Source organism: Strongylocentrotus purpuratus, unplaced genomic scaffold, assembly GCF_000002235.5.
Source record: "Strongylocentrotus purpuratus isolate Spur 01 unplaced genomic scaffold, Spur_5.0 spur5_scaffold_1, whole genome shotgun sequence".
Classification (NCBI taxonomy): Eukaryota; Metazoa; Echinodermata; class Echinoidea; order Camarodonta; family Strongylocentrotidae; genus Strongylocentrotus; species Strongylocentrotus purpuratus.
In genome coordinates this window covers 11,392,298-11,414,988 of record NW_022145594.1, presented here as the reverse complement: position 1 = coordinate 11,414,988, position 22,691 = coordinate 11,392,298, and the positions used below count along the sequence as shown (strand labels likewise).

General features: G+C 39.9%; 2 pseudogenes; one reads left to right on the top strand and one right to left on the bottom strand.

The window, feature by feature from the left end:
- Nucleotides 1-8,077: 8,077 nt before the first annotated feature.
- LOC584208 lies at nucleotides 8,078-10,230 on the bottom strand (annotated as a pseudogene).
- A 3,696-nt stretch (nucleotides 10,231-13,926) lies between these two features.
- Nucleotides 13,927-17,606, top strand: LOC115920914 (annotated as a pseudogene).
- The last annotated feature ends 5,085 nt before the right edge of the window (nucleotides 17,607-22,691 follow it).

Sequence of the window (22,691 nt, the reverse complement as noted above, 5' to 3'; positions counted from 1 at the left end):
TTTTAACTCTGATAAGCGCACATTTTATCAACACATGTGCCCCCTTTCCTACCTGATAAGGGCTATTTAGAAAAATGAGGCCCTTCATAAAAAAGTGTTCCTTTTCATTCTCATAAGTACCCATTTTCATCTCTGGTAAATGACCTTTTTCATATACGAGAAGTTAATTCTTTTCACTTCAGTGCGCTCTTCACCTCCGATAATTGCCCCTATTCAAATCTGAGAGATGCTCGTTTTACTTTGAAAAGTACCCCTTCCCCTCCTGATAAGTACTCTTTTCATCTATGATGGGTGCCCATTTTCACCTCTGCTAACTTCCCTTTTACTTTGAATCGTGCCCCTTTTCCTTTCTAATAAGGGACCTATCACCTTTTCATAAATGCCCCTTTTCACCTCTGATAAATCAATTTCTGATGGATGCCCCTTTTTCGTCGACAAATGCCCATTTCCCATACTCATAAGTGCCCTATCTCATTTCTGGTGAGTGCCTCCTTTCAGGTGTAAGAAGTGCCCCGTTTGAACCTTTGATAATTACTCTTTGTACCTTGACACATGCTCCTTTTCTTTTCTAATATGTGTCTTTATCACTTTCGATGAGTGTCCCCTTTACCTCTCATCATTAGTCTTGCACCTAATTTAAAGCGACTAAGAGTAATTTCCCCTAAAGCTCGCTCGCTCGCATTTATAGTCTTCCGTTATGAGAATGTGCTTATAACCCCATCATGATTTGGTTTTTTCCACTTTATAAGATGTAATTTTTCACTCTGCGACCTCACAGATCTTACATTTTTTTCTCGCTCGCTTTGCTCTCTTGCAAATGAATATTCAAAAAATCACACCCAACCGAAAGTGTGATGCTTAAGCAATATCTTGTATAATATATAAAGAAAAACAAATATGGAAATCGTCCCTGATAATGGAATCACAATGAAGGGGTATATACCAATGTCTAAAAAAAATGTATATTTTCGCTTTGAGATTTTGCTTTGTAGGTGCCCTTTTTTGTTGGTGCTTTCCACTTTCGAAATAGCTCCGCCGCCCCTGCTTACCCATTAGCGCCCGGGCGCGCCAGCGTTAATTTCGCGCTTGCGCGCAAAGGGGGTGTCTGTGGGGGGGGGGGGGGGGATGTCCTCTCTATCTCTGAAGCTGATTTTTTTTTTAACTGGATTCGTGCGATTCGGTTAATACTTTTAGAGGGAGTCTGAGGGGGATGTGGCCCCTCTGAAGCTGACATTTTTTGGATTTTTGAAACTGGATTCGTGCGTTTTGGTTAATAATTTATGGGGGAGTCTGATTTCATTTCAAAACACCTGCAGCTCTTTCCCCGAAAATTTAAAAATTACCAATATGCATTTTTTATATCTTATCTCGTATATTTTGGTGACAAATAACACTTTCACAAATTGTGCCCGCTTGTAGGTACCAGTACTTTAAGTACAGTGCTTCTAATATGACCTTGTCAGTATTGGTAAGTTGAAATAACGGTCTGCGCGATTTTCGAATTTCCGGCCCCCCCCCCCCCCCCCCCCTATTGGAAAATCCTGGATCCGCGCCTGTGTATGCCCAAATCCATTCCTAATGCGCAATTACTAATGATATTCGAATATTTTAGACCTCTGTGAAGTCGTTTTATGCCAGAATTCGAAATAAATGTATATCTCATAGATGTAAATAAATTACCCGAAGTAATCAAACTATCAGATTTGGAACTGTTATCGTAAGGGTGTATAATTGTATATATATATATATATATATACATCTTAATGATGAGGTCGCAGACAATGATACTGATCTAATATTTGAAAACTCTTAGACTTGCGATCTTTAAGTATCGATAATAAGCGTCCGTTGCAACTTTGGATCATTTAAAATCACAATTGCGATCCGATTCTTTACATGTATGTATGTATATTTTGAGAGATCTTTGGATGAAAATGTATACACTCCAATTCAAATCATTAAATGCAACACACCGGTTAGTTTCGCAGTGCAGTGCAAAACAATTTAAGCTGATACTGTCCAAGCGCGAACAAAACAGAAACAAGAACCAACAACAACCGCAAAATAAACGTTTAATCAGGGAGATGGAAGGATATACCCTAAAAGTGCCACTTTAACTTTGTAAGAACTGTCCCTTTTTATATATAGGAAAAGCGCCCCTATTTCTTTGTAAAAAAGGCCCCTTTCTCTTTTCACCTCTGACTAGTCTCCTTGTTTTTTTTTAAACGTGCCCCCTTTCCTTCGACAAGTTCCCAAGTTCTTTTGCAATACGTGTCCATTTTCCATTCTCATCAGTGCTCTTTCTAATTTCTAGTAAATGTCTCTTTTCAGGTACGAGAAGTGCCCCTCTTCACTTTTAATAAACACCCCCTTCACCTCTGATAACTCCTTTTCTTCCAAACCTGAGAGGCGCTCCTTTTACTTTGAAAATTGTCCCTTTTTCTTTGTAAGAAGTGCCCCATTCCCTTTTAATAACTACTCCTTTTTAACTCAGATAAGCGCATCTTTTATTTTCAGATGTGCCCCTTTTCCTTTCTAATAAGTGTCTCTTTAAATTCTCATAAGTGCCTCTCTGTATCGATGATAAATGAACCTTTTCATGTACGAGAAGTTACTCCTATTCACTTCAGAAAATTGGCCTTGTTCAAATCTGAGAGATGCTTGTTTACTTTGACAAGTGCCTCTTCCCTTCCTGATAAGTGCTCTTAATTTAATCTCCGATGAGTGCCCCTTTTCACCTCTAATAACTGCCCCTTTTATTTTGACGGGTGCCTTTTTTCTTTTTAATAAAAGCCAATTGCACCTTGTCATAAAAGCGCCCTTTCACCTCTAATAAATGCTCCTACTAAAAGCTGATCCGTGCCCCCCTTTATTATGAGTTCTCCCTCTTCATTCTCATGAGTGCCCCTTTCCATATCTGGTCAGTTACCCTTTTTAGATGTGATAAGTGCCCCTTTTCATCCCGGATAATATTCTTTTAAACTATGATACGTGCCCCTTTTCTTTTATAATTAGGGACTTATCCCTTTTAAAAATTATAAATCTCGCTTTACACCTCTTATAAATGCCCATTTCTCATTTACATAAGTGTCACCTTTTTTTATCCCAGGCGAGTGCCTCTTTTCGGGTGAACAAAGTGTCTCAGGCGCAGATCTAGGGGCCGAGCGGACCTTGCCCCCCCCCCCACTCCCGCAAAAGAAAGAGAGAGAGAGAGAGAGAGAGAGAGAGAGAGAGAGAGAGAGAGAGAGGAAAAGAAGGGGAAGAGGAGAGAAAGGGAAAGAAAGAAGAGGAAGAAGATAAGAAAAGGGGAAAAAAGAAGGAGATTAGGGCGAAAGGGCCTTGCCTTCCAGCTGTTACCTCCCAACCCCCCCCCCCCCCCATAAAAAAATAAGAGAGAAGGAAAGGGAAAGAAAAAGGGAAAAGAGAAAAGGGAAGGAAAAAATAGGAAGAAAAGAAAAGAAGGGGGATATCAGTTGCAATTTTCCCACCAACAAGTTGTATTTCGGGGGGGGGGGCAAAAGGCCCTTGCCTCCCCCCATCCCGCCTCCCCAAAAATAGGGGAAGGAAGGGAAAGGGAAAGAGGAGAGCTAAAAGGGCAAAAAGAGGAAGAAGAAAAGAAAAGAAAAGGTTGAAAAGAAAGGGAGAACAGTTGCGGTTAATCCCGCCAACAACGAGTGGATCGGTGGGGGGCGAAAGGCCCTTGCCTCCCCCAGCAAACCTAAAACAGACAGAAGGAAGGGAAAGAAAAGGAAAAGATGAGAGAAAGTGAAAGAAAAAAGAGAAAGAAGAAAGGTAGGGGAGATCAGTTACGATTTTTCCCGCCAACAAGGTGTAGATCGGGGGGGGGGGGCACCGGAGTACTGAGGGGGGGGGGGGGGTGACAGATGCCCCCAAATATAATTCATACGTGGTTTATTTCTAATTCGATACAGGTGATTTACAACAAATGTTGCTGTAATGACATGATTTTCCGAGATGTTTCCTTAAATGTTTAGTACATTATATTTTGTTATGCGTTTGTTGGAAAATGGCAAATTCATAAAGAAAGATACCAGGGGCGGATCCAGCTGTCGGCAAGAAGGGGGGGGGGGGGGGGCCCAAATCTTGAGAAAATATTTAGCGGCGAATCAGCCAGCCGGCGAATGAGCGGGGGTTGGGGGGGGGGGGTTGGATAAGAGCACATATATTTCTTTTGGGGGGTCCAGTTTTTCGGGAACATTTTTGCGCCGACTCAGCCGGACGGTGAATATTAAAGCGGGGGGGGGGGGGGAGGGTGGGATGCTGGAGAGGAGGACCACTTATTTCTTCTTCTTTTTTTCGAGGGGGGGGGGGAGGTGAAATGTCGTTTTAGCATGACTTTCTTTTTAACTCTCACTTTCACCTATCCCAGATAGCCCTAAGTTATTTGTTGCTGCTTTATATGTAGTTGATTATGCATGATTAATATCAATAGAGAGAGAGAGAGAGAGAGAACCACCATCATTATGCAATGGTTCAGGGTTTGTGTAATGTACATTTGAAACCATTTCTTAGCGTCTCAACCCTAAAAAAATAGCGAAACTATTTTTGAGGAAAAGCATTATACTGAACTGAATAAAGAATAATAACTCATATTGGCTCATACTAATACTGATACGGGCTAAAGACAATGTGGCATCGGCACAGTAAGATCGGGTATTTGTTTAGAGGTATTCCAAAATGACATTCTGATAATCAACATTTTGTTCCGTTATCATATGTTTATACGCATAATACAGCTGATGTTTATGCTTTCTTAACGTGACATAGCTTCTTCTCCCCCCTGCAAATAAAAAAGAAAACAAGGTTATTTAATAAAAGGATCATGCGACAAAATGATCATTGTGATTCAAATTGATGCAAGGATTTTTCTTGAATAAGCAATGCTTTTCACCAGAATCTTCTTTGTAAAAACGACTTTTACAAATCTCAGCCATGCACTTCTTCCACTAGGCTGTAAGATCACTTTCAGATTCGGAGAAGTGTATTCTTTGATAAGTATTTTAAATTGAATGGAACGTCTCAACTTAAAGTCGGGCTGAGATTTGTAAAAGTGGTTTTTACAAAGAAGATTCTGGTGAATAGCAATGCTTATTCAAACAAATATTCGCATCAATTTGAATCACAATCATTATTTGTCGCTTAATCCCTTTGAATGGCCTTGTTTTCTTTCTCGTTTGCAAGGGGAGAAGAAGATATGTCACGTTAAAGACATCATAGAGATCAGTGTTGTATGCGTATATATTATATACACAGGCCCCGCGGAACGTTTATCAAAGTGGGGGGCTAAAGTATTTACGATCAGGTAGAGGGTAGCGAGCGTAAATTGGTGTGGGGAGGGGGGGGGGGGGGGGTTCAGGGGTTTAAAGCATTTAATTACGGTCAGAGAAGCACAAATGTTTTGATGCTGCATTTGTGTCACTGGCAGGTCAGGGGGGGGGGGCGTTTTTTATCTTATTTCTTTAGGTAAAATTTACGTTACTATCCTATTTCTTTTTACAGGTTTGAGAGGCTGGGGGGGGGGGGGGGGCGGGCCAGTAGAATCGGCCCGTGGATCCGCGCCTGTCCAAAATAACCCACACATAAAATCGCCTCGCCGCTACGCGGCTCAGTAAAGAAAGAATGTAAAGGTTGCTCTGAATAATGAGGAGGAAATAATGTGCAGAACGGGAAAAATCGAGAGAAGGTAATCAGGGGGTGAAAGTCAGTAACAGGTATGTAGCTTGTAAATTTGTAAGAGGGAAAATGCTGATTAAAATGATAATGATGAAATAGCAAATAATTGAGGAGTATCATAGGTACCAATTCAATGGATATTTGTATAAAAAAAGAGCCCCCGTCAGTACTAAAAGAGCCCCCGTAAGAAGGCTCACGGGGGGGGGGGCTCTTTTTTTTTGGGGGGGGGGGGGAAGAGCCCCCGTTGACAAAAAATTAATTTAAGCCCTGTCAGGGATAATACCCTGTGACATTGATGAGAGAACATTGATTATTTCAGTATTGGAAGTCGGATTAGAGAATCATGAAGTTGGTACACGGTTTGATAAATAATCCAGAAAATGAGAGGAAGAAGTTGGTATCTGTTCTTGTGTAATCTTTCCAATATTAAGAAAATACCTATTAAATGCTTCAACAGTAGATGCTTTACTCAATATCTTATCCTAATTGCAATATGTGAGACGGTAATGCTTTTTTTCTTTTACATAATAAATTGTTTATTTGAGACCAGGTATTTTTCATATCACCTCTAAATCTGTTAATAGGTTTTCGTGATAAATCTTTTTAGCTTTGGCGAATGAAACTTCAGTTTTACCTTTGCTAGGGGAAAACATTCAAAATATAAGGAACTAAGCATATGAATAAATAGATCATATGACACAGTAACATCTGTTTTACCATAAATTACAGACCAGTCAATCAAGCGTAGCTTATTCTTAAATACCAAAATCTTTTCTTTGGTGATTACTCGTGATTTACCACAGAATGAACGAATGGGAACAGATATATTGTCACTTATACAAAATATTGGAAAATGATCCGAAAGAAGTAAATAAATAATACCACAGTTTTTATGCATGTGAATACAGTTGGTAAATATTTTATCAATCACGGTTGCAGAGTATCTTGTTACACGAGTTGGTTTGCTTATACATGTACACTGTAGTAGGGAATAGTCCATATGTAAACCTTATATCTAGGAATTCGAAATGCCTAGCGACAACACTGTCCTATTACGTAATTAAACCTTTTATTGTCAATCATGACATTGTAATGTTGTACATAACTCATGGAATGAGACCTTGTTCATGTGTGTAAACTGCTATTCTCACATGTTCCCTATTCATCATATAGACGATTTGGAATCAATTATATCAGATTTGATTTGATTTAATAAGGTTTTATTCGAATATTCAACAATACAGCTGGAGACTGATGCAAGTGAATTTACAAGGTAAAAATAATTCCATAGACATATAAATATAATTATGTTCTTTAATTCTTTTAAATAAATCCAGATATAAACAATACATAGTACATAAATCATAAATAATGAAAACAATAATAATATTGAGTTCGGTTTGCATACTCGGATATGAAATAAATAGAAAATCAAAGGGCATAAGATCAGATATACAGTTTGAGAGTCGTTGCAGGACATCTTGATAATGTATTAAGAGAAAAATTAGTATTGATCATTAAAAAATTGAAACTAAATGATTAATATATTAGTATATATAAAATTTTTAAAAAATCGATAAAATGTCCCCAACATTAAAAATTCCTCTGTAGGGCAATGCATTATGAGTCAAGGGATGCCCACATAGAAGATTTTTTTTTTTTTTTTTTATCTAAGTGGTCGGGGCAAAATGCAATGAATTATTGAAAAATTATTGCATTTTCTTATTTTTTTTGTATTTGTGGGGGCGGCGACGCACCCTAGCCCCCGCTGCATACAGCCATGATTCAGTGGCTAAGTAATGGCCTCGTTACTGTGATCCCCCAGGATCAAAACCGTGTCGATATGCTTTATTGGTGCCCTTTCATGAGGCATTAATTACTGTCATTTATGACTTAAGGACGTAGGTACCCTAGTTGATGAGTATAGTAGCACACACATGCTTTAGCAGTCACTAAAAACAAACACTCGCAAATTATTATTCAATAAAATCTGAGAATGTATACTATTATCTAGATCTATTATTTTTAAATTATTTTTTAAAATAATTTCATGAATTGGGATAAAAACCAAAAAAAAATCCACCTTTATGAGCGACAGTGTAGGTGTATTCATGTGGTTAACCTCATTAAGTCAGTGTGAGGATTTTACTTCTATGTATCACTTTGAAATGAAGGGGAAAAATGCGAAAAACTCGAAGGTTCACTACCAGAAATACCCAGGCTTGTGTTATATTTGTTTTACAACACATAGAATAAATCTAAGGGCGTTAATGGTGTGTGAATACTCTTGTTTTGCACTTAACGATAGTGTCTAATTGGTAAATGTAATGTTTTTTGGATTTTTTTTTCTCTCTCTCTCTCAACATCCTCATCACATTCCTGCTCATTTTGCAGAGCCTTGGAGTTGACGTCGAACGAGCCGAGCATAAAATCCGTTGGAGCTAATGAGTTCACGATGGCTACCTTGCTCGACCACCGTCCCGTGATCGATGACCAAGATGCGGTCAGCCTTCTCGATAGTCCGCAGACGATTCCCGACAATCACAACGGTACGGCTTCTGAAACGCTCAAAGACCGCCTGCTGAATCAGATGTTCACTCTCAGCATCCAGAGCGCTGGTAGCCCTATCCATGAGCAGCATCTGAGGATTCCTGACCAAGGCTCGGGCTATAGCCACTCTCTGCTTCTGACCCCTTGATAACGCAACACCCTTCTCACCAGTGTCCGTCGCATAACCCTTCTGCAAACCAAGAATGAAGTTGTGGGCGTTGGCTTGTTTCGCTGCATCGTGAATACGCGCCATGTTGCAACCTTCAAGGCTGTAGGAAATATTGTCCTTGATAGTTTTTGCATAAAGGACTGGTTCTTGACCAAAGAGGGCAATTTTTGTATGCAGGTAGGTATGATCGTAATCCTTGACGTTAATTCCGTCTATCAGGATTTCTCCCGATGTAGGCTCATATAAATGCTCTATGAGGCTGATGCATGAACTCTTGCCTCCCCCGCTAGGACCCACAAGGGCTAGCACTTCTCCAGGAGATGCGGTAAAGCTTATATTTCTTAGCACTGGAGTAGATGGTCTGGTTGGATAGGCAAAAGTTACATTCTTAAATTCCAAGTGACCCTCAAACTCTTTTGGTGCCAGTCGGCCATCGTTCTTAAAGGCAGGGCTTAAGTCGATCAGTTCGAACACCTTCCTGGAAGCTCCTGCTGCCTTCATGAGGTGAGCAAACCCATCGGTAATCGTCACTATGTTTCCTCCAATTTTTTGCTGATACCACACAAAAGAGAACAGCATTCCTCCACTTATCTTGTCATTAAGAACAAGATGACCTCCGTAAAAAAGAGCCACTACAAACGCCAATAGTTCACAAACCAAGACCATCACCTTTGATAACCCTAAGACCACTGCCTCTTTCTTACGCACATTGTATACAGTGTCTACCTTTTTGCGGTAGGTGCTTTTCTGACCCGCTTCGATGGCAAAGCTTCGAACAGTCTTCATGTTGGAGACAATCTTTTCGGCCACAATGCTGGCATCGGCCAGAGCGCTCTGGATCTTCCTTGACAGCTTCTCAAAGTACCTTCCGACGATGTCTGTGATTACTGCTATGAGAACGAAAGTGATAACAGTGATCACAGAGAGTCTCCAGGAGAGAACAACCATTGCGACGGTGTTGGAGACAATCTGGAAGATTTTACTAAGAGTTTTTTTGACGCTATTTCCGAGCGAATCACTCATGATGGTTGTGTCAGATATCAAACGCGACAATATTGCTCCGGTTCCATTTTGATCAAAGAATGCTATATCTTGCTTGTGGATGGAATCAAAGAGGAGGTTAGTGATGCGTCGGTTGAGACTCGCTATTGCCACGCTATGGCATCCACTTTGAACTCCACCACATAAAGCAACTACACAAGAAATAAGCCCCATCAGGAAGATGGATTCATGAAACCTAGCCGTGTCCTTTCCCTTTATAATAACTCCATCGAGAACCTGACCTGCTAGCAGCGGAATAAATGTTTTACAGATAGTGGCACTTATTAGAGCAATGAGGCCAAGGACCAGAAGGGCCAGTCCTGCTTTGAGTAAGTTATCAATCTGGTAAACACAGAAAACCATTTCTTTTTATTCTTCATTTTATTGCCATCATCATCATCATCATCACTACTATCATTGTTTTCATTGTCCATGTCGCGCTCTCCTTTATTGATTAATGCGACAGTGTCAAGGTCCTTGCTACACTCTTTGCCATTCAGAGGAGATCCCGCCTCTTGCAGAATGTTAACCCACAAGACATACATAGCAAGTGATGCTACCATTGTCCAGGCTCCTAGAGTCAAGAACCACACATCATCATCATGGTTGCCATCCAAGTACTCCGTGTACAACATGATCTTTGCCAAGGTGTACAAGACCAAGAAGATGTTCAGGACTCCGATAGGGTATCTGGCTTTCTTGATGCACTGCACACTTTCCTGAGAGTTGACAAGGATTCCAACAGCAGCGCTCAAGAGCAGGAACACTCTCACCATTGAAAATAGCCAAAACTCAAACAGTGAGTGTGTAAAGCTGTAATCGAGTGCATCTTTTCCAAACAGTTCATATTTGTTCCAACGAACATAGAATCCGAATCCAAAAAATGCATCGGCAGCGCTGAACAGAAGTGTCAGCACTAGGCCTGCATATGTTACCATTTTTCCGTGCATGGTTATTTGCCAAACTCTGCAAAAGAACCTGTTGTAATCACTCAAAAATTAAACTTCAGCAGTATCTAAAAGTGTTTCTTCCATTCGTAAAGTCCCTGCGTACCGAATTACTACTCGACTATGATACTATTAGAAGTGGTAATCTTGAATAGCCTTTTTCATTGTAAACAGATGCAAGGAAACTGCAAGACCGGAACGCAGAGGTGTACACAATTTTAATACATTAAAAAAAACTTCATGATACAATGATTTTGTTCGCTCATGGGATAAGCACTTTCAAACAAAAACTTAGCGACAGGGGCAGAAGCCACGGGTGAACAGGTTTTGAAGCGACCCATGGCGTTTTGAGTTGGATAATCTTTGTTGAAAACTAGAGAGCAGCTGACAAATTAAATCTTCGAGCTGTTCATTTGTCATGATAATGTGTTTACTGCACAGCTAGTGTTTAACATTTTGTTTTGTTTTTTAGGAAGTGGTTATAACAAAGATTGGACGGGACAAGCATATAATACTATCTATTATGACCGCGTAAATCTGTAATACTACCGAAATATTAAAAATGTAATTATTAATTCAATAATACTTTTCTGTCACTTAAAGATATTATATACCTCGCTGAAGAAATCCAGCCATCTGATTATTCGAAATTGGAGTCGTGATTTTAGCCATTCCCGTAAAGAAACGAAAAATGCCCAAACCGTGTAAAATCCCTCAAAACTCCGGTTATCGGGAAAATGATAACATTTTGCTGCGATACCAATTGGTTTACGAGTTAAAATGTTCTTTTAGCGAGCGCGGACACCATACAGACAATGCTTTTTGTCTGCGATCAACTGATCAAAAATTTCTGTCAGTTTCTCAAATTTTCCGTGTTGTTTTATCCAATCTTTTATCAATTTTTGTTTGAATTCGGCATATAAAAGACATATCTACTGCTTTAATATTCGAGGTCTGAATGTTTTTATATGCTCAAGGGAACCGCGCAGATCATTGTTATAGTGTTAAGCTATGGTCACAAATCTCAGCAGCGACCGACCGATCAGTAGCCTGCTTGGTGGCTGCTGGAATTAGGCATCGCCCAGCGATTAGGTCGGTGCCCGGGCCAGGCGCGGATCCAGGATTTCTTAGGGGAGGGGGCCCACCTTTTTTTTTTTTTGCTCCTGAAAATTTGAAAATCGCGCCGGCCGAAAAGTCGCTCACTTGTGGGGGGGGGGGGGGGGGGGGGGGGGTACAGAGCACAATTTGTTTTTTTTGCTCCCGAAAATTTGAAAAACGCGCCGGCCAAAAATTCGCTCAGTTGGGGGGGGGGGGGGGGGGGGTTTTGATCCTCAAAAAAATTTCAATTTGCACCCCCCCCCCCCCCCTTTGAGCGCCAGGGGGGGGGGGGGGGGCCCAACCCCCAAAAATGGTAAAAATCACGTGATTTTACATGATTTTTTTTCTCAAGGGGGGGGGCCCGGGCCCCTGGGCCCCCCCCCCCCCCCCCCTGGATCCTCCACTGGCCCGGGCGGCGACCGGGCAGCCGCCGGGCAGAATTGGTTAAAAACTCGCCGCTCGGCCGCCGAGCAGACTACTTTTGGGTAATGTGACCATAGCATAAGACGGGTGGTGCCATTCATACGTGTCTCCTGTAAATCTAGTATGGCGCCATCTTCGTCAGGAAGGTGTTTTTTCATATTTGAAAGCTGTCGTCGTATTTTGGATATTAGGGACTTTTAGATTTGCACGACGGAGAACGTGAACTGCCCTTTTAAGGCAATGTGACGTCACTGCCAGTGCCTTACAAGGACGTCACATTGCCTTAACCCTAAAAAGGCCGGGCTATATGAGGTCTTAGTACGGCCGGGGGGGGGGGGGGGCATTATGGCCCCCTCATAAGATCTCGGCCGTAAAGTGCGGATGATCTCCGCGAAAATTTGCAGGCATGTCAAGTGAAGTGTATAGAATATTATGATAATTTCAATTTTTTGAAAAATTAACTCGTTTGCATATTTATGGTAATTTATGCAAATAAGGTCATAAAATCACATTTTTACCCATAAATCATATATTATTCATATTCAAGCATTCTTTTTCACTACATATTTTGATTAGACCATTCTGAATAATAATACTACAAAAAAAATTGGAAGTGCCAGCTTATTCTATATGTTATCTCTTGTTTTTATAATTTCTTATGTATTTCATTGTTTTTAGGGTTAAAAGGGCAGTCTACGTTCTCCGTTGTGTAAATTTAATAGTCCCTATTAACTAGCTGACAGACTGAAAGTCAGAATAAATGATTTGAGAATCGAATGCCATTGATGTATATAATGTTTGTTCAATTGTTCATATCTAAGGTAACGGTGATTTTTTCGATAACCGGATCACAGGTGGAAAGTATGATCCGCTTTGGTGGGCTTTATTTATTAATTCATCCTCTGTTTTTTGTTATAAAAGCCTGGGAAGTCTCGTCCAGTCTTTTGTACATAAAAACGGCTTTGCAAGAGAGACCTGTATTACATCATACAACCAAAATACAATGCAAAACAATAACAACTTGTTAGATGGTAAAATAGTACAATACATAATATATCAATGCAAGAGCATAAATATAGACTATTAGGCTATTATTATTATTATTATTATTATTATTATTATTATTATGATGATTATTATTATTATTATTATTATTATTATTATTATTATATTATTATTTATTATTATTATTATTATTATTATAATGGAAACACTTATTGAGACTTTTGATCACGATACACAATTCTGCAAAAAATATACTTTTATGTACCGAATGGTCGTCACAAAGATTCAATCAGTTTAATTTTGGACATTATAAGTATAATGGGTTATTGATGTCGACAAAATAATGCTCATGTACCTGTTACAGCTCATTTAATGCATGTTATTACCAAAGAAAGAAATATGTCAGTCAGTCACTCAATAGTGTCTGACAGGGAAGTCTAGCAAGTAAACGGGTTTCCTTGCATAATTTGACTACTAGGACACTGCTATAACGTTTACATTTCACAGATACGAATACATGACATATTCATAATTCCTGCAAAGTTCTACAAAATTCGATGTTGGATACAAAATAGACATAGTGTCTTTCAGTTAAAGAAAAGTATTAATCAATTACTAATAACAAATTTAATATTTCGGTAGTATTACAGATTAACGTGGGCATAATAAATAGCATGATACGCTTGTCCCGTGCAATCTTTATTATAACCACTGTCTATAAGCAAAACAAAATGTTAAAAACTGTGCAGTATTACATTATCATGACAAATGAGCAACTCAAAGAGTTTCTTTTTCAGCTGCTCTCTAGTTTTCTATAAAGATTATCCAACTAAAAACGCCATGGGTTGCTTTAAAACCTGTTCACCCGTGGCATCTGCCCCTGTCGCTAAGTTTTTTTTTAAAGTGCCTATCCCTATGAGCGAACAAAATAAACAGCTGATCGCTTCCCTTTATATCGTGAAGTTTTTTTTTCATTGTATTGATATTGCGTACGCCTCTGCATTCCGGCCTTGTATTTGTCGTGCATCTCTTTACAATGAAAAAAGGCCATTCAAGATTACCACTTCTAATAGTATTATAGTCGAGTAGCGATTCGGTACGCAGGGACTTTACGAATGGAAGAAACACTTTTAGATACTGCTGCAGTTTAATTTTTGAGTGATTACAACAGGTTCTTTTGCAGAGTTTGGCAAATAACCATGCACGGAAAAATGGTAACATATGCAGGCCTAATACTGACACTTCTGTTCAGCGCTGCCGATGCATTTTTTGGATTCGGATTCTATGTTCGTTGGAACAAATATGAACTGTTTGGAAAAGATGCACTCGATTACAGCTTTGCACACTCACTGTTTGAGTTTTGGCTATTTTCAATGGTGAGAGTGTTCCTGCTCTTGAGCGCTGCTGTTGGAATCCTTGTCAACTCTCAGGAAAGTGTGCAGTGCATCAAGAAAGCCAGATACCCTATCGGAGTCCTGAACATCTTCTTGGTCTTGTACACCTTGGCAAAGATCATGTTGTACACGGAGTACGTGGATGGCAACCATGATGATGATGTATGGTTCTTGACTCTAGGAGCCTGGACAATGGTAGCATCACTTGCTATGTACGTCTTGTGGGTTAACATTCTGCAAGAGGCGGGATCTCCTCTGAATGGCAAAGAGTGTAGCAAGGACCTTGACACTGTCGCATTAATCAATAAAGGAGAGCGCGACATGGAAAATGAAAACAATGATAGTAGTGATGATGATGATGGTGATGGCAATACAATGAAGAATAAAAAGAAATGGTATTCTGTGTTTACCAGATTGATAACTTACTCAAAGCAGGACTGGCCCTTCTGGGTCGTTGGCCTCATTGCTCTAATAAGTGCCACTATTTGTAAAACATTTCTTCCTCTGCTAGCAGGGCAGGTTCTCGATGGGGTTATTCATGGAAAGGAAACGGCTAGGTTTAATGAATCCATCACCCTGATGGGGATTATTTCTTGTGCAATTGCTATATGTGGTGGAGTTCAAGATGGCTGCATTGGCGTGGCAATGGCAAGTCTCAACCGACGCATCACTAACCGCCTCTTTGATTCCATCCTCAAGCAAGATATAGCATTCTTTGATAAAAATGGAACCGGAGCAATATTGTCGCGTTTGACATCGGACATAACCACCATGAGTGATATGCTCGGAGGCAGCGTCAACAAATGTCTTCGCAGAACATTACAGATTGCCTCCAACACCGTCGCAATGGTTGTTCTCTCCTGGAGACTCTCTGTGGTCACTGTAATCACTTTTGTTCTCCTAGCAGTTATCACAGACATCGTCGGAAAGTACTTTGAGAAGCTGTCAAGGAAGATCCAGAGCGCTCTGGCCGATGCCAACATTGTGGCCGAAAAGAATGTCTCCAACATGAAGGCTGTTCGAAGCTTTGCCATCGAAGCGGGTCAGAAAAGCACCTACCGCAATAAGCTAGACACTGTTTACCACTTGCGTAAGAAAGAGGCAGTGGTCTTAGGGTTATCAAAGGTGATGGTCTCTGTTTGTGAACTGTTGGCGTTTGTAGTGGCTCTCTTTTACGGAGGTCATCTTGTTCTTAATGACAAGATAAGTGGAGGAATGCTATTTTCTTACGTGTGGTATCAGCAGAAAATTGGAGGAAACATAGAGAAGGTTTCCGATGGGTTTGTTCGCTTCATGAAGGCAGCAGGAGCTTCCAGGAAGGTGTTCGAACTGATTGACGTAAGCCCTGCCTTTAGGAACGATGGCCGACTGGCACCAAAAGAGTTTGAGGGTCACTTGGAATTCAAGAATGTAACTTTTGCTTATCCAACCAGACCATCTACTCCAGTGCTCAGAAATATAAGCTTTACCGCATCTCCTGGAGAAGTGCTAGCCATTGTGGGTCCAAGCGGGGGAGGCAAGAGTTCATGCATCAGCCTCATAGAGCATTTATATGAGCCTACATCCGGGGAAATCCTGATAGACGGAGTTAACGTCAAGGATTACGATCATACCTACCTACATAAAAAAGTTGCCCTCGTTGGTCAAGAACCAGTCCTTTATGCAAAAACTATCAAGGACAATATCTCCTACAGCCTTGAGGGTTGCAACATGGCGCGTATTCACGATGCAGCGAAACAAGCCAACGCCCACAACTTCATTCTTGGTTTGCAGAAGGGTTATGCGACGGACACTGGTGAGAAGGGTGTTGCGTTATCGAGGGGTCAGAAGCAGCGAGTGGCTATAGCCCGAGCCTTGGTCAGGAATCCTCAGATGCTGCTCCTGGATAGGGCTACCAGCGCTCTGGATGCTGAGAGTGAACATCTGATTCAGCAGGCGGTCTTTGAGCGCTTCAGAAGCCGTACCGTTGTGATTGTCGGGAATCGTCTGCGGACCATCGAGAAGGCTGACCGCATCTTGGTCATCGATCACGGGACAGTGGTCGAGCAAGGTAGCCATCATGAACTCATTAGCTCAAACGGACTTTATGCTCGGCTTGTACGACGTCAACTGCAAGACTCTGCGAAATGAGCAGGAAAGTGACGAGGATGTTTTGAGAGAGAGAGAGAGAAACGTCCAGAGCACAAAACATTCTACCAATGAGACACTATTTTTTAATTGCAAACATTAGCATTTACACGCCATTAACACCTTGATATATGTGTTCAACAAAAATGAAATAATATTGGGTATTTCTGGTAGTTAACCTTAGATCGTAAAGTTTTTCGCATGTTTTCCCCTTCATTACGAAATGATACATTAAAGTTTAATCCTCATACTGACTTTATGGGGTTAACCACATGAATACAATTATCTAGAAACATCCACTTTCCAAAGAACATGTCAATAAATAACAACTTTGGCAAAACAAATGGACCGACAAACGCTACATCGTTTGATTCATCTTTAAGTATCAATGTAATTCTTAAAAGCTTGTCGGATTATGGGGCTAACTTTCTCTGAGTTTTAGTGCTAATTTGCAAAGAAAATTGTTAGTGCAAGTTCTGATGAATTCTCCAAAAACTTACGTTCATGAATACATTTATCTAGAAACATTTAATTTCCAAAGAAAATGACGCTACATAACAATTATGGCAAACTAAATGGATCGACAGACGCTATTTCGCTTGTTTCATTTTTGCGTATCGATGTAATTCTTGTCAGTTATCTTGGTGATAATTTGCAAATTGTTAGTGCAAGTTCTTTTGAATTCTCCAACAAATTTCCTTTCTGTTATTACCACTACACAAGATTACCTTCCTCAGTTAGATTTGAGGAGGCGACGTGGCGCGGTGGAAGAGCTCCAAACCAAGTGGATTCGCTAGGGAATTAACTCATAGCCTGCCATAAGGATGCCCATTATGCCCATTGGACTGTGCCTAGTGTTTTGCACGCGCTATTGATAGTACCATCGCGTTGATCCGATTATCTCAGTATAAACTTGGCACTGCAGGGATTAACCCGGTGGCAGGATAAGAGTTAACTGCCCTTTCGTAACGCATTAATATTCATTATCAAGTTCCTCAGAGGACGTAGGTCCCCTAGTTGCTTCTTTACACATGCTTCCTCAGCAGTCAGGTAAATTAAAACATCAAATCATCAAAACTTCCATTTTTTGGCTCCACTTTCTGTATATCATTACGTTTGAATAAGATGTAAATCCGACAATCCAACCCCCCCCCCCCCCCCCAAGAAAAAAAAAGGGGGAGGGGGAGGGAAAGAAACGTACAAGTTGATCGGCTTCTCTCATTTCACTGTTAAAGACCGGTTTAGTAACATATTCAAATTGTAAGCCTAACTTTGTAAACAAAAGTTGTTCTTCACAACCTGAAGCTTGCTCGAGGCTTGTCCTGCATAGCAACAACGTATGTATGTAGACTGGATTCCAAGTATTGCAACTCATTCATTAATTACATGTTAATATCATAACTCGCCACTAAGTCCCCAGGAAAGAAGCATCCATACATTTGAATATATTAAGAAACCGGTCTATTATCGTATATTTGTTATCATTTGTAAGCTTGTTACTTCCCTTTGCAATAGGCCATTTTCGTAATGTAACCAAATTTATTGCATAAGTCTTTGTAAAGTGCCTCAATACAAATTATGTTATTCACCTGATAAGAATAATAGTATTTCAATAGACAGAATCCGAACTGCATACATTAGTTGTCGCCAAGTTGGACAAACATTATGGCTTGACCGCAGTTGCTTTCTGAATATTGAAATACTATTATTCTTATCAGGTGAATGAAATAATTTGTATTGAGGCACTTCACAAACACTTATTCATTAAATTTGGTTACATTACGAAAATGGCCTATTATATCATATTTTTGATAAGATTTGGGTTTGCACAGTCATGCATAACTGCGAGAGGTCAGATCGTGCTAAACACAATTGTTGTTATCGTCACAGATGAATTACCCTGTATATAATAAAGTCGAATATAATTCTAGAGCCTGATTCGAAATATCGCTGCTAGCATATTTGTTATTGCACTTGGCTTCTTCATTCAAAGGCCTGATAATTTTGTTCACTACAATGTCCGTATCGCAATGATGATGTCATTTCAGAATGTTCGATCCTACCAGGGCAGCGGTTTCACGAAACTGTTACAATCCCAAGTTCACCGACAACCCATTGAAATGCGTGTATGAAATTTAGCACGTATACGAATGAGATGCCGGTAAACCTGTACTTATGATGGTTTCGTGACACGATGCCCTGAATAGCAGATCTCAACCTAGGTGCGTTTTTGTTAGTACGGATTGCTATTGAAAATGTGTATTCTTGTGTACTGACTGCTTGCCCGCCTTTTCAAGCTACAGCCTATTCATCATACATTTTGAAGCTTGTTATTTTTTTAAAGTAGTGCTTAGTAGTATACAAATAATACAATGCAGTGAGGGCATTAGTAAGAATTACACACACAAGGTACCTTGGAACAGTCTTACACGCCCGAGGCGATAGCCGAGGGTGTTTGGACTGTGTTGAAGGTACCGAGTGTGGGTAATTTTTACTATTTTCCTAAATGGTGTATATTATTTGTTTTATCAGATAATTTTTCATTTGATACAGAAAACTTTCATCAGTTGGGGATAATGAGAACATGTAGTTTTAAGCTTCTACCAACCTTAATTTTTTTATGCAAGCATTCAAAGACAAGGACATCAGCGTTGCCTTCAAAAGCCCTAACACACTAAGAAGTAGGTTGGTCCACCCAAAAGACAAAATCCCAAGAGAGGAAAAGACAGACATTGTGTACAAGATTACGTGCACAGACTGTAAAAAAAATTATGTTGGGAAAACTGGCAGAACTCTTAATGAGCGTTTAAAGGAACACAAAAGAGCCCTCTGATTGAGCAACCCATCCCATTCAGCATTAGTTGAACACGCCCTCAACACAGGACATAACATTGGATGGGAGGATGCCCTCATAATAGACTTTGAAAGTAACTTCTGGGCAAGAAAGGTGAAAGGTGAAAGGTGAGTCCATATGGATTAAGAGAATTAAGCCATTACTAAACAGGGACTCTGTGTACCTATTGTTACCAATCTTTGGTCCAGTGATCACAGGACACAAGGCAGTGCAGCGAGTGTGACTCGGACTGATCACTTAGCTTGAGAAAGTTCACAGGAGCGGCCGAAAGCTTACATAACAAATGTAAGGTTGGAGAAGCTTAAAGGCCCACTGCACTACTTGTAGCTACTTGCGCCCTCTATATAACAAACAATGCCTAATCGGTGACCATTGGTCCCCCATGATCCTCTTTTTCTTATGTTAACTGAGAGCTGAGTTGATGAGATAACCACCTGTCCAGTGACCTTGCAGGGCGGTCTAATCCCTCCTGTAAACTATGGCAGATAAGCTTTAAAACTACATGTAAATGTTTTATTTGTTTTTTAGAATGATGTCAAGGATACGCGTCATAATCGTCTTAATACATTTTATACAATTTGAGCACGTCCCTTGATTGACAATATGCCAAATATAAGCGAAGCTTTGCACGTATTATTATTATTATTATTATTATTATTATTTAAACCATCAAAATAGATTTATAACATTGTTTTTTTTATTGTGGAGACACTATGTGTTACTTGATTTTTTAATTTTTATTCATTTTAGATATTTCAAATTTTAGGTTATAGGCCTACATTGTATGTTTGTATTAGTGTATGTTTGTTTAAATACAAATAAACTGTATTTTCTATGTTATATTGTAGATGTCATTTGTTATCAATTTCGTGTAGGATTTTTTTAATGTTTTGATTGATTTATGGAGATAAAATTAATCGAATCGAATTGGGATGAATTGAAATTGAATTGAAGGCAGCACACACTCGTGGCTTCACCCACGAACACACGCACACATGCCTACACATACACATAAAAACGTAATTCAACATTAATTCATAAACATGTGTTACACAATATCAGGGTATTTTACGATACAAAACGGCATAATGCACCCCTCCCCCCCTAATTTTTTTTTTTTAAATTACGCATTGTTAACAAAAATATGTCTTGCCGATTGATAAGCTTGTCAGAGGCTTGTCCGACAAAGCAACAATTAATGTTGCAAATGCGAATCCCATCCCTGAAGATGCCATTTTCTTCAGCAGGTGAATCGAATAGTTGGTAACCAAGGGTTCAGGAGAAAAACATGCATTCAATACATTAGGTAAAAGGGTCTTACCTTTGGTACCCTTTTTACTATTTTTAAATTACTATACATGGACTGTGAAGGTACGATAGTTGTTATAAGCTACTATAAGTCCTTGCATTTGATTGGCTCTACGCAGATTTGTCATAGATCTGTGGCAGTTGTTATTGATTGCAAGTTTAATAAAAACGGGCCCCTGAACATAAACCAACATGTAAATGTGGGTGTGTGTGGGTGTGTTGTGTGGGTGTAGGCAGGGGCAGCGGAGCGTCTTCCAAAATAGATGGGTTGGAGGCACTAACAAAAAAGGCACTTTCTGGAGAAGAAAAGGGGCACCTGCAAAGGGGCACCTCAAAGTGAACATACACAATTTTTAGACATTGGTATATACCTCTTCATCGTCATGATTGTGATTACACTATCAGGGATGACATAAATATTTATTTCTCTCTCTACGTGGTACAAGATACTTTTGCAGTTGAATGCGATGGTCTGAATATTTAAAAAGAGGAGAGTTATGAGATCAAGTGCGGAAAATTATGTTTTATAAATAGGACAAAATATAAACCCTGATGAAGAAAGACTGAAAATTTCTTTTATAAGTAACATAATTAGAACAACTATAATTGTGAGCGTGTGTAGCGAGCGAGCTCTTGGGATAATTAAAGAAAAAGATGCTATAAGTCGCTTTGAATTAGGGATGCATGTTATGGAGAAAGGAAAAGTAAGCAGTTATAAGGGAAGATGACAGTTATTAGAAAAGGAAAAGGTGCACGTTTAAACAAAACAACATGAATGGAAAAATGGCACTTGTGAGAATGGAAATGGGGCAACTGTTTAAGAAAAAAGGCAATTATCAGATTTTAGTAGAGGCATTAATTAGATGTAAGGAGGAGCAGTTTGAAAATGGAAAGGGGTTCAAATGAGATCCAGTGCTTTGAGTATTTTAATAGAATGGATAATGGCGCTATATAAATCTGGCACTGGGACTTGTTAATCAACTCTGCGAACTCTTTGGATGAAGAAGCAACTATATTGTCTCCGACTACGTCAGTTCTGCATTGAATTGACAACCCACACAGACTCGTTAAAGTGTATCCTAACAATAAGCCGTGGGTGAATAAAGAGCTTCGCGATCTGCTCAGAGAAAAAGGAGCAGTACTATTAGCTGGAAACCCTGAGTCACTGAAGGATATCCAAAGAAAATTCAAGCGTCAGACGGGAAAATGTAAACATTCCTACAAGGTAAAGATTGAACAGAACTTCCGCGAAAATTATCCCAGTAGTGCATCTGTTAGATTTTGATAGTGGCAATTATTTTCTTCTTGGGGGGGGGGGGGGCACTTATGGGAGCGAAAGGGAAACACTATTTAGAAAGGAAAGGGGCACGTGTCAAAATAGGGGGGGGGGGCACTTGCTGGGGTGAACAGGAATACTCATCAAAGAAAAAAAGTGCACTTATTATAAAGGAAAGGTTGCACTTTTTAAGGAAAAAGAGGTACCCTTTTTATTTTGATAGTGGCAATTATTCGTGGGGGATGGAAGGGAATTTATGACAAGGCAAAGGGGCGCTGATTTGCAAAGGAAACAGAGCACGCATCAAAATTAAAGGGGGACTCATCAAAGTAACACGTGTACCTGTCAGATGTAATAGGGGAAATTATCAGAGGTGAAGGGGCACTTATCAGAGGTGGTAAGAGGTTCTTCTCGCACCTGAAACGGGGCACTTACGGGAGATGAAAAAGGGCACACATAAGAATGGAAAAGGGGCACTTATCCGATCTTGTTAATAGGGACATTTATCAGAGGTTCAGTTCAGTTCAGTTTCAGTTCAGTTTATTTTATTTTTGCACGGCACCAACTTCAGCCAAAGGCTGTTCTTCTGTAGGTCCGTGCGCAATATAAAAATTAAATGTACAATTCTAAGATAACACATATCATAACATATGAAATATTAAAAAACATAAAAAACTAAACCAAGAACACAAGTATACAAAGAAAAAAATGAAAATATACAAACCAAGATATTACTATCCCCCCTCCCCCCCCCCCCCCCCCCCCCCCCGTCGGCAATTATTATTTCCAAACAGCGTTTATTTTA